At 32.2% G+C, this 13,868-nt stretch overlaps 1 long non-coding RNA gene across 1 annotated transcript; it reads left to right on the top strand.

Annotated features, from left to right (window-relative positions):
• The first annotated feature begins 3,407 nt into the window (after positions 1-3,407).
• LOC127724837 (uncharacterized) lies at positions 3,408-6,846 on the top strand. Its single transcript, XR_007992754.1, has 2 exons — positions 3,408-3,521; positions 5,724-6,846. It is a non-coding gene; the product is annotated as an uncharacterized LOC127724837 (long non-coding RNA).
• The last annotated feature ends 7,022 nt before the right edge of the window (positions 6,847-13,868 follow it).

The following is a 13,868-nucleotide window of genomic DNA, read 5'->3' as shown; positions in this document are numbered from 1 at the left end:
ATCTTATTATTTCATATATAATCTTAAATTATTGATATCAATGCAGAGAGGGATCCAGATTTTTTGAAAGGGGGCTGAATTCCATAAAACAGATTAAATACTGCCTAGCGAAGCGAGGCGAAACATTTTTGGACGATTTTATGCTACAAAATCATATAAATCTTGAAATACATGATATAATTATTTTGGCAATCAAAGGGGTGAATGTACATCCTCTACCCCCCCCCCCCCCTCCCCCCACCCCTGGATCCGCCGCTGTCAATGTGCCATTGTTAACGGATGGCAAATAAGTTGGACAATTTCACAGAGCCTGAGGTTATTGGGTAATAAGATTTAACAATTTCTTTGTCAGTTCAAATTAAAGATAAATGAATTATTGGCAATTTCTTTCAAAACGAAAATCTCTAAACGTCTTTTGTGTCAATTGCATCGGCCCAGGGCTTGGTCAGAGTTATTCATTTTCTGCTTACCGGACAATAAGAAAAAGAAGACAATAGAGATAAATGATAATCAATAGATATAAGAAGATGTGGTATGATTGCCAATGAGACAACTCTCCATCCAAGTTACAATTTATAAAAGTAAACCATTATAGGTCAAGGTACGGCCTTCAACACGGAGCATTGGCTCACACCGAACAGCAAGCTATATAAAGGGCCCCAAAAAATTACTAGTGTAAAACCATTCAAACGGAAAAACCAACGGTCTAGTCTACTAGTATATAAAAACGAGAAACGAGAAACACTTATGAACTACATAAACAGACGACAACTACTGTAATCAGATTCCTGACTTAGAAATCTGTATCGCAAGCATGTGGTTGTTTTGTCCATACTTTTGGATCATAGCAGAATGATGTGGGTAAGACGACCAAAAGAATTTGAATATCATTATTACAGTCAAGACTATAAAAGCCCATGTTTATAAGTTGTGTTCAATTCGAACACTTCTTGTATTCTAGGTAAGGTTAAGATATTTAGAAAAACAATTATTTTCAATATAATTGTGAATAGCAAAAAAAAATGTATTTCAAACTAAGGAAAGTTTTAGATCAAATGTATTTTTATTATGATTATAACTATTTTATTATATAGGAAATAATTAATACATTTGTAATATAAATTTCATTATTATGTTTACAATTTTTTATAACTTAGAAAACATTTATCTTATGTCATCTGGTATTATTGACTTTAACTTTATTCTTCATTAGACAATTCGAACACTTTTTGTATTCTAGAATTTCCTGTTGCCAATTCTGGCCTTTCTACCCATCGATTGCGAGTTTGTGTCCCCCCTTTATTGTGGCATAGGTCAATGTGATAGTTTGGGCTGCATTCAACACATAAGTATTGTCACAATAGAATGATGTGAGGATGTTAAGAGCTTCAGAAAAACCATCAAAGGCTGGCAAAACTCCAATAAATTACACCAAAGAGTCACAACATCAAAAGTTAGACAATGCTTTACAACATTTGAATCTCTTACCAGAAGATGAAGTAGTTCAATTCAATATACAAACACAACTCTCTGACTCCATTGAAGACACATATTCCATCCGCACAGGATCAGTGGAAAATTCCGCAACTACAGTATAATTTTCAATCTGAAACAAAACCAGCAGCTCTACTTGTACCTGTCTTTAATCCATTTCTACCACCTGTGTTTTCAACTCCAATAGGAACCTTGCAACCAACAAAAGTCACCAAACCTAAAATTCCGGCTTCTTTACTGGCACATTCCGAATTGGTTTCAACAAACGGACCAGCGCCGATAACGACTTTCAAAAACCAGCACCCCGTTGGTAGTCAATCCACTACAGTTTCCTGTTTTACAGACGCCATCGTACTTTTCTGCTTTAATTAGATCAAAAGGCTGGTACCGTACCAACGGCAGCAGCAGTATCAGTTGCTACAGCACCAACAACATCCACCCGGTTCCAACACTGTCGCAAATATCTGCTACTGTAATTTCGACGACATCCACAGCAACAATAGCGCCGACAACATAATTTGCAATGTCAACAGGTAGGAGAACAATAATTTCGATGAACATTTTCAATATGTCTTCCATTTTAAAGATGGAGAAATTATAACAGTTTAATGTTTGATGAAAAATCTAAACAACAAATGTTATAATCACATTTTAAATCCAACAAGCGAAGTCATAAAACTGCGCCCAGGTTTAATCATAGCAGACAGAATTATGTAACAGATAGATTTCTTTAAGTATTTGAACTAGATGAGTCTTGTGATCTGAGGGGCGTCAACCCCGAAGATATGAGACGACTGCATCTAATTTACAAAAAAACAATAAATAAATATTTTATCTTTTCTCTTGTTCTAATTAGTTTTGATAAAACAGGGAAAGTGCCATTATCTCAAATTTTCCTGATGCAGTAACACTTTCAGAACATGTTTTGTAGTTTTGGATTTGGAATGAAATCTTAATTGTGTCAATTTTTCTGTCATCAAATTAATACCTTATCAGTGCTTTTATATGGCAATATGAATTGCTGTACTATCTTGTCTTTTTCTGGTTTAATTACCAAAATCTGAATTTTTGCTTATAAATGATAAAACTTCTATGTAAATAATATCTAACGGTATCAATATGAATAATATATACGATATAATATCAATAACGCACCAGTTGCGCATTTCGACAGCTAATGTCTCTTTAGTGATGCTCGATGCCAAAACATTTAAAAATCCAAAACTTATTCAAAAATTGAGAGCTAATAAAACAAAAAAGGAGAAAAAGTAAAGCCAAAGTCGACCAAGGATGTTGACAATATTTGTTTTTCATATTCACTGTTTATTCAACAAGTTTGACCGATATAACCATACCGTGCATGGTACATTGTCAGAGGTACATTATGTAGTTGACACTTAGAGCTGTGTTGTGGGACGGATTCCAGATACAAATTTAATTGGATTTTTATCGCAACAAGAAAGGTTATATATATCATACTCAAACATGTCTGATATTAATTAAATTATATAATTAAATTCTTTAACTTTATATATATGACCTATTATGGTTTATTTAAAGCCCTTTTTATAAACACAGAAACCAACACGTTCTTGTTTACGAAATAGACATTGTATCCAGTTGGCACCTGTACACTTGACCGATCATGTTTTTTTAAAAACTTACTTATATTGATTCTCTACTAGCCACATGCAAAACAGTTCTTGACTTGTTTTATTTTAAATGGAAGGCAATACTATTTTAGCGGATTAGTTTTTATTAAGTTCTAAATACTATTCCTATTCAAACTATCAATTAGAGATCTAAAATCGTTCCTATCGCCTCGTTGAATAACAATAGGGCTTATTAAATTAATAATCTTTCTATAGTTGTTATCCAGCCATTTTACACCCATTGTTTCTGAAAATCACTGAAACAGATCATGAATTTGTATTACTAGTATTTGTATTGACGAGTTTTTATGACAGACAAAGTTATTGTTGATATCAGTGAAGGTTGGAACTCTTGCGGATTAAATTTCTGTAAATGTAAGTTTTATATGTACACTGGGAAACTTTAAATTAAAAACACTGAACTTCAAATCTGATACAATCTAACCTTCTTATTCTGAAGTTTAATGATATGAAATAGATAACTTTTTTTAAATTTATTTAATAATTGAATAATCATGAGCCATGTAAGCAAGCGCTCTTATCATTCATGCTTGTTCATCGTAACAGTTCGTACATTTTCTTTTGGATTTGTGTTAAATTTCCTTTTTTTACATAAAAAAATATATTATACCAACATTAATTACCGGCAAAGTGATGCGCTTATTTTAATTAGAAGACAGGTATTACATATAATTCTCTAACGCTAGTTATCAGTATAAATAGAAAAACGAGTATATTATGACAAAAACTCACTATACTCAATCTGTATTAGAACATATGATTTTTTTTTTAAATTTGACTAATTTAGGTTTAATGTAATGAATCCTTGTTTAGAATTTTCTATCAGTTTATGATAAGAATGTATGGCAGGCTATACTTACCGGTAGAATTATTGTAACAAAACGGGATATTTAATCCGAATTCTTACGGCAATGTTATTTCAGAGCCCGTAAACTTACAAACGATCCATGTCAACTCATTGGTCCTTGAATAAACTTATTCTTAAAGGTTATCAATTTAACACCGTAGCAAAATCTTTCAATATTGTTTTTAACGGCACTAAAATTGATATTGTTTATGATAAATTAAAACAAATATGTTATACAGTTGTGCAAACTATTTGTTCTACATCCTTTCGATACTATGTACTTATATTTTGGCATTACACAAGTTCATGCATTTTTCATACTGTTTATGACGTTTTATATTAAAATCCGTTGGGTGTGTACTGATTGCTACTTTTGTCTGTGAGAACATTACTTCTTTATTAGTTGTAACTAGCTTTTAGTAGCTGCGAGTACTCTTAGGTCGGTTCTTTGTGTCTTTTGTGTTTATGTTATTTGTTCTAGTGCTTCTTGACGATCTGAAGAAGTCAAGCTATTTGGAACTAACTTTAAAGTGTGTTCTTGTGTTGTGAAGTTACAAAACTGTCCTAGGTTATGGTGAGGGTCCTTTTGACTCTGATTGTTAGTTATCTCATTGGCAATCATACTACATCTCTTTATTTTTATATTACAGTTCAGCAGTGGCTGAGTTCGTTGCACGTCATCTACGCGTTTAAAAATTGACCACTGTGGAAATTAGTTCTCATTCAGTTAGAGTATACAGTTTATAGCATTCGGGTATTGCCCGCTCCGTCCATTTTTAACCATAATATTTTTCGTGGCTTGTTGTCCTTTCGTCGTTTTTTTTTTTTTTTGGGGGGGGGGGGGGGAGGGGGTTGCCATGGTGTTATATTTTTCTTCGACTTATTATTTTTAAATCCCCTTTGTATGTTCTCTCCAGTCTTTTTGTATGTTATTTTGTTCATACAATTTAGCGAGCAACAGTACTAGTTAGGCGTGAGCATAGTGGTAAGATGCTATTTTTCCCCGGTACAACTTCAAAATTTTACGGAACCTAATAAAGTTTTGAGAAATTTCATGCGTTTGAGGAAATAGTGTGCATGATATCACTTGACTAGAAAAAAAGCATCGTTATATATGTAACTTAGCCTTACACTTGAGTAAAAAACTATTTTTTTCCGCTTATTTCTGCTTAAGACTTGTTTCTCCCAAACGTTATGTATAGATCTATTTGACGTCTAGAGTGTATGCGGCGTTCACACATAGCCGACATAGCCGATTATTATATTCCTGAACAATATTTGATTATTGTCGTGATTCAATAAAGGTTTTCACAAATATCCAGCCACGAATCACAGGATCTTGATCCGACGTATGACAAATTTAATCGGGTATGGTCATAACAATGACGACAGTAAAAATCCTGATGTGTGATTGAGGTTTAAGAACGAACATGTATTCCAAAAGTACGAGGCGTGCGCACTAACAGCCGTTTCATATGTTCATTTTACTAAACACCTGTAAAAAAAGTTTAACTTTTGGAAATTCGTAACTTAGATTTATGTTATGGAAGATTTTGTTGAGGCTATTTTGGCATAAACTGTCAGCCAAAATAATTTCCATGTGAAGCCTTAGTGGCATACAAGGTCATTGTAGGTGGTATTTACTACCATTTCACTACAAATAATTTTGACTAATACATAAACATTTTATAATTTGTTTTTTATTTCAGACCTATATTTGCATATCATCTGCAGTACGACCTTTTGGAGTTCTAAAAAACCATTAACTTAACTGAATTATGAAACGTTAGTAAAGTATTATGGCGAGCGTAAGTTCGGCTAGACGGAGACATTCAGCGCCTGTTGTACCATTACCTACTGGAACAACACGTCGAAGTTCGGGACCCCCAAGATTACAACTGAAGAAAAAAGTAACATTAGTTAACAAGTTTGATACAGTCTTGTTCGGGAGGGATGTTGAAGTGAAAAGAGGATGCATTTTACATGATGACAAACTAATACTTTGTGGTGTTGACAATTATGTGTACATTTGTAATCCGGATGGTAAACGGTCTAATAGAATTTCAGTCCAGTTTACTCCGTCAGATATTGCTCTCTTCGATGAGAAACGCGCCGTAGTATCAGGTGAAAAAGGGTACCAGATTATTGACATTGAAACACTGAAAGCGGGACCTCTTTTTAAACCAGGTGGAATTTGTACAGCCGTTGCTTGTACTAAGGACAATATTGTTGTTGCTAACGACTACTGCAAGCTCACTTACTTAACAATAACTGGAGAAACAGTTAAAAGTTTCAACACAACACACAGTCCATTAACAATGACGGGTAGTCAAGACGGGTTCATATACTGGACTACTTGGGACAATGATGAAGTACATTATATAGATCCGACGGGAACAGAGAGATTTTTTTTCGCTAGTCCCGATTTACAAGATCCTGTGGGAGTGTCAGTTGACAAAAAAGGAGATGTGTTCGTTATTGGACACAAATCGAATAACGTTCATAAAATTACACACGAAGGAAATACAGACAAGATTGTGTTGAAAGAAAGCAATGGATTAAAGATGCCATCTGGCATGGCAATAAGTCCAAAGAAATCTGAACTGATGATAATCAATGATAAGAAATCCATAAGCATCTTTAAAATACAGTAATTTTTCGCTTTTATATACAGATGCATATATCAAACTCATACAATAGCAGACGTAAATTAAAAAGAGGGATTACATTATTTTATTATCAGTACATATTCGACATATCAATCATCATGCAGTTATTTCAATTAGTGTCATAATAAATGTTCACATCTTTTGATCAAAGACCATGTTACTATTTGCTGTATTTTTTTATTTTCCAATTGTCTTTAGTCCTATTTGACATCTACATATGTATGACCAAGTTGTACGTTTACGATCAAATAATGAATACGGTATGATCAAGCTCTGCTGTACGTTAACGATCAAATGATGAATACGGTATGATCAAGAAATGAATACGGTAAGATCAAGATGTTACTTTACGATCAAATGATGAATACGGTATGATCAAGATGTACGTTTACAATCGAATAATGAATACGGTATGGTCAAGATGTACGTTTACGATCAAATAATGAATACGGTATGGTCAAGATGGTCGTTAACGATCAAATAATGAATACGGTATGGTCAAGATGTACGTTTACGATCAAATAATGAATACGGTATGGTCAAGATGTACGTTTACGATCAAATAATGAATACGGTATGATTAAGATGTACGTTTACGATCAAATAATGAATACGGTATGGTCAAGATGTACGTTTACGATCAAATATTTAATATACGATATGTTAAAGCTGTACGTTTACGTAATATTTGCGTAGAGCAAACGTTTAAGTGAGGAATTCGACAATATTGAAGAAAAAGTTTATGATTATAACAATAAGAGTACATGATGTATGAAACACAGCATTTTCTAGAAAAGGGTTGGTAGAAAATTTTATCCAAATTAATTAATATTGATGATCAACTTTAACCAATTAAAGAAAATACTTGACCGATTTCCAGAAGTGTTGCAACTAATTTTACGTTTTTATCCCCAAAACTTTTATCTTGTTCGGAAATCATCGCATACAGTCTTTTATTCTGCTATGTCCTCTGAATCGAACAATGAGTTACCGATTATTCAAAACATTGACTTGAAATGAATTAAACAGTTCAATCTTGCTTAAATTCCATGCAATGCGACACGCTGTTCAAAAACCAAAAATAGCGGCGAAATTTGTGACGAAAAGGTATTGATACAAATATATATTATGGAGTTGTGGTATGATTGAATTGGTAACGAAGATAAAATAACCTTTTCACCGTCGGTACTTGGTGAGGTGATAGCCAAAATGACCCACGAAGTTACCTAAATTTTTGAAAATTAAAAAGAAATAAAAAGAAAATCTTGAAAAAGAAATAATGGCTGAAAAAAGCATAATACAAGAAAGGTGCGAAGGTTTGGTCGTTATTGATAGTAAATCAAGAAAAGCGCTCTGGACGCACGAATTTTTTAAGTTGTTAATTTCATTCATAAAACATACAACGAAATATCGCAACAACTGTCTGAAAGGTTGTCAATATGTAGTAGGATGAAAATATTATATCATCATGTTTTATTAAATGGATTTCATCCTTACATTTTGTTCATAGATATAAGAAGATGTGGTATGAGTGCCAATGAGACACCTCTCCATCCAAGTCACAATTTGTAAAAGTAAACCATTATAGGTCAAAGTACGGCCTTCAACACGGATTTCGCTCCTGTGAATGTTTCTGAAGGAAAGGCTTAGGGTATTTAGTCAGTGCTGTAACCGCTATGTAAACTTCTTAGTGAGCAAGTCGTAGAAAGGTTATATGCCAGAAATTAGAACAAATTATGTCATTTTTGATCGACTTTAATTTTCAAGGTTTACTTATTTTTTAAATTAACATCTATTTTTTCATGATAAGTTGAATTTTCTGAAAGTTGAATTCAAGTTCAACATTACATTGTCTATAAAACTGAGAATGGAAATGGGGAATATGTCAAAGAGACAACAACCCGACCAAAGAGCAGATAACAGCCGAAGGCCACCAATGGGTCTTCAACGCAGCGAGAAAATCCCGCACCTGGAGGTGGTCCTCAGCTGGTCCCTAAATAAAATTGTGTACTGGTTCAGTGAAAATGGACGTCACACTAAACTCCAAAACATATAAAGGAACTAAAATTAAAAAAAAACATACAAGACTAACAAAGGCCAGCGGCTTCTGACTTGGGCCATTACTACTTTACCGGAATGCACAGAGATATTGTTCGTTGTTATATAGATTTCTATACATGTATGTTAAATTTTTCAATTTGTGTGGGGCCCTCTGTGGTCGTTTCGTCTTAAGAAAGAAACCAAATAGTTCAATTTCTGTATCACGTGTATCACTGGCCTGTCAACACTGATATTGTGAGTTCGAACTTTGCATGCGGCAGGTGCTTTCAACTCTATTCTTAGTTTACTAGGATTGTCAGTTTTCCTGCCAAAGGACGGTGGTTCTATCCGGCTTCCTCCACCCCCCAAAAAAACTTACCGCAACAAAATAGCCAATAGTGCTAAAAGTGGCATTAAACAAACAAGAAATAATTGATCAACCAATTTGTGCGAGTTTGGAAACTTGTCAATGAGCTAATGTTTTTAATAAGTGAATTTTCGAACTTTTTGTATCCTGCATTTTCAGAAAGTGATAGATTTAAGTTATTCTTATTTTTGGGGGTAGGGGTAAGGATTAGGATCCAGCTTCTACTTAAAAGTGTTGAGTTTCAGCAACTTATTAAAGTCGTTATAGCTAACTGAAGTACATTACATTCTTCTTGGGGGTTTTTAAATGACAAAGAATGATAGGCTCCATAATGTTTAAAATAAGGAATAAAAATATTAAAAAGCTCTCCGTGTGGCTTCTATATCAAAACTATCAATATAACGGTTCATTGTAATTAAATGGACCATAACGACCCATTATAAATTGGATTTTTTATTCAATATATACATCAATCTACACAGAAATATGTCGTTAACAGAGTTTATATTGATTTAAAAGTCAACCTAGCAATCCAGTAAACAGTCCTTTTATTTTGTAAATCTACAAATAGTGAAGCTGAAACAAGAAAGCATTAAAAAGATCAACTTGGACTTCTCTGTACTTATCACCGTGTAAACAGCGGTCCTACTAAAAAGCGCCCGGGAGCGCCCGGGGAAAAGATAAAACGCACGGGGAAGGAAAAATAGCGCCCGGGAGAATAAAATAATAATATTTTATAACAATAAATGTTTTCCTAATATAAATGGTGATATGCACGATGCTACATCTAAAGTGTGTAGATTGTGTTGTTGCACTTTTACATTTTAGATTTCAAAATTGTATATAGTAAGTAAGTAAGTATAAACAAGAGTATATAGAAGAATCATGAACGATATTGTCCTCGATCAAAACGTATACTTCGTTATTTAAAAATAATCAGTGCCTGAGGTCTAATATTCGCAACTGCATGGTGAACACTTTTCAAAGTTTTGTATTTTATTAAACACACTTGAATTGACGGTGGAAGATCGTGGAAGGGTTTCAACATGCCTGCCACTAAGAAAAGAAAAGTTAAACCCACTGCTAAAGATAAAGCTAATATGATATTCTGGCCTTGTGGAATATGTTGTAAAAACTGTAAAATTGCTAGCATCTGCTGCGACACTTGTGATACGTGGTACCATCTACGATGTGAAGAGCTGGAATTGGCAGACTTTGAGATGTTCCTCACAGACAAAAATGTGAATTATTCATGCAAAGGGTGTTTTTCCCATGACCAGTCAGATGAATACACATACACATCAGCTTTATTACGATTGGCAGAGGTGAGATTTGAAATATATTTTATAAATAATAGAGAGAAAATAATAAAACTTTTTGTTCAGGCAAAATGTACGCTTATGGAATTTCAATATTTCATTATTCTACCCCCGTTTTCATTTTTAACAATCATATATATGCTTAAAGTAATAAAGAATTGAAATGATATGTATATATATATATAATAAGCTAAGACTATTTAACAATCGTTAACTGTACACACGACACGCTGATTACGGTAATCCGATAAACCACAATCATTAATATACAAAACCATTTGTGTGTATTTCATATCTGGTAATATAATAAGATAAGACTAATTAACAATCGTTAACTGTACACACGACACGCTGATTACGGTAATCCGATTAACCACAATCGTTAATATTCAAAACCATTTGTGTGTATTTCATATCTGGTAATATAATAAGATAAGACTAATTATATACATGTAACAATCGTTAACTGTACACACGACACGCTGATTACGGTAATCCGATTAACCACAATCGTTAATATACAAAACCATTTGTGTGTATTTCATATCTGGTGTTTATAAAGAAATTGATTACTTTCAGGCTGGTGAAAAGGGATTTGATTACCTACGATTTTGCTGTAAAAGAATGAATACTTTATTCTCTTAAAAAACAATTGTTACAGAGAACATATACATATTAGCAATATACAAACTTATAGTGCATGTGTGAATTACATATACATGTATAAAGTAATACTAAAAAGTTCTAACCTGGAGGAACGACCTTCTCTTGGACGTTCTTAATAAATTTACACAGATTTTCTAATATAATTACATTGTTGGAAGAAAATAGCTGTTCAAACTTATAAATGTTAACATTTTCGTGACAAAAAGGGGGAAGCAGACTTTTTCTTGCATTATTAAAGTAGCTACATGACATAATATAGTGGTATTCGTCACCGATATCCATCGAGTCACAGAGAGGGCACACTCTTTCGCTTCTTGGCAAATTGCGCCATCTCCCGGTCTCGACTGGCAATCGGTGACTACCACATCTAAATTTACAAAGGATGTACATAAAGTAGGGTGATAACTCTAAGATATATTTTTCAAAACAAAAATGAGTTTTGTATAATCTATAGCATAATGCCTTAGGAGACTTGAACATTTCTGAATACCAAAATTGTATAAATTGATCCTTAAGTTTCTGTTCAACACACTTTGAAATCCATATTGACGAAAAAACAGTTTGGTTCTGCCAAATATTTGACATACCACAATCATCTAAAATATTCTTTATAAATTTTAACCACTTAGATTCATAACCATAATCTGTGTAGTAAACATGTAACAATTTATATAATATTGATGAAAATTTTGTTTCATTTCCTCTAACCAGTCTACACCAGAAATTTATCATTCGTATTTTTATTTGTAGTGATATAGGAAATATTCCTAGCTCACCATATACAATATAGTTGGGTGTAGATTGCTTCAAGTGCAATATAGTTTTACAAAATCGCAACTGTATACTTTCAAGAACATCTAAATTTTCAAAACCCCAAATTTCTGATCCATATAATATTACAGGTTCTACTAATTTTTTAAACAAATCGATTTGACATTCAATAGATAAGTTATTTCTTCTACATTTCTTCAATAATCCATACATAGCTTTAGTTGCTTGTTCCTTTAGATACTTTCTTGTAGACAGGAATGATCCACTTTTACAAAAGAATATACCAAGATATTTATAATCTTTAACTATTTCTAGCTCTCTATTATTCAAATAAAATTTAGTATTTTTTGACATCCTGCCTTTTGAAAAAATCAAAACTTTAGTTTTCTCCACATTTACTTTAAGTTTCCACATTAAACAATTATATTGCGAAAAATTATCAAGCATAAGTTGTAAATCTTCAACCGATTCTGCTAATAAAATGGTATCATCTGCATATAAAAGCAAAAATATTTTTAAATACACTATAAGTTCATTTTCAGCATCTTTGCTGATAGATTCTACACCTTTAATACCTTTTGTTTCTAAATATGATTGCAAATCATTTAAATATAGTGAAAATAATACAGGCGATAAATTTTCTCCCTGTCTTACTCCAATTTCAGAGAAAAAGATCTCTGAAGTTTCATTGTTATGTTTAATACATGATTTTACATTTTCATACATATTTTGTATAATTCTTAAAAATTTGCCAGTAATATTTGTATGAACAAGTTTAAAAAATAATGAATTACGGTGAACAAAGTCAAAAGCTTTTTCAAAATCGACAAAAGTACAATACAGCTTTTTCTTTCTGAGAAAGAGTAATTCAAATAATGCATACAATGAAAATATGTGATCATTAGTTGAGTAGCCATGTCGAAAACCAGCTTGGTTTTCATGTAATAATTTATATTCTTCTATAAAAACATTTAATCTATCATTCAAAATAGATGTAAAAACTTTTCCTAAACAAGATAACAATGTAATAGGTCTATAGTTTTTAGGATTCATCTTGTCTCCTTTGTTTTTGTATACTGGTATCATGTGACCTATAAGCCATGCTTCAGGCAAAATTCCTGAATCAAAAATTAAGTTAAATAATTGAACGTAAATATCTATCATACTATCCAAATAAGAACAAATATATTCGTTAATTATTTTATCTTCACCTGGTGCTTTGTTATTTTTAGCATTTTTTACAGCTTTTTTTATCTCATCTTTAGTAATTTTTCCATTTAAAATTTCATTTGAGTTTTCTGGATCCAAGTTATTTGGTATAACAAAATCTTCTGTTTTGTCATGTTTGTTTTTATTCAAATCTTTAAAAAAAATGGAATAATGTTTCCAGAGAAATTCTTGATTTCTCTCTTTTTCTATCTTGATTTAAGATTTTCCAGAATTCTTTTGAATTTTTCACTCTCATATATTTCATCTTTTTACGCATATCACGATTAAATTTAATTATATTTTCATCCATAATATTTTATAATAGATTTCAGAAATTTTAACTCTATGTTTAAATAAATTTGAACCATAATGTTTATAATGTCGTTTAGCTTTCCTAAGCTCTTTTCTTGCTTTAAAACATTCAGAATTAAACCATAACTTGTTTGATTGCTTATTAGCATTTTCAAAATTTAGCTTTCCACAAGTTAAACCAAGAGAGTTTTTTGCAGATTCTAAAAGTATATTAGAAATTTGTTGTACAACTTGATTCACGTTGTCTTTATTAACATCCGTCGTATTTGTATTCAAAATGTCTAAATTTTCTAGAACTGCTTGAACTCTAGATACATCAATATTATTTTTAAAATCTAATGATTTCTCAAATTTCCATGGTTTAATTCTAACTGGAAGGTTTCTATCACCTTCATTTTGATGTGTAAATGCAGGCCTAATCTCTCCTAAAACTAGTGAAAGTGGTGAATGAATATCTGAGTACAATTTGCTGAATTCTAGTATTTCAAAATTTTCTACAAA

Source organism: Mytilus californianus, unplaced genomic scaffold (genome assembly GCF_021869535.1).
Source record: "Mytilus californianus isolate M0D057914Y unplaced genomic scaffold, xbMytCali1.0.p SCAF_1, whole genome shotgun sequence".
NCBI classification, from domain to species: domain Eukaryota; kingdom Metazoa; phylum Mollusca; class Bivalvia; order Mytilida; family Mytilidae; genus Mytilus; species Mytilus californianus.
The sequence above is the reverse complement of the archived record's forward strand: the minus strand, read 5'-3'. Positions and strand labels throughout refer to the sequence as shown.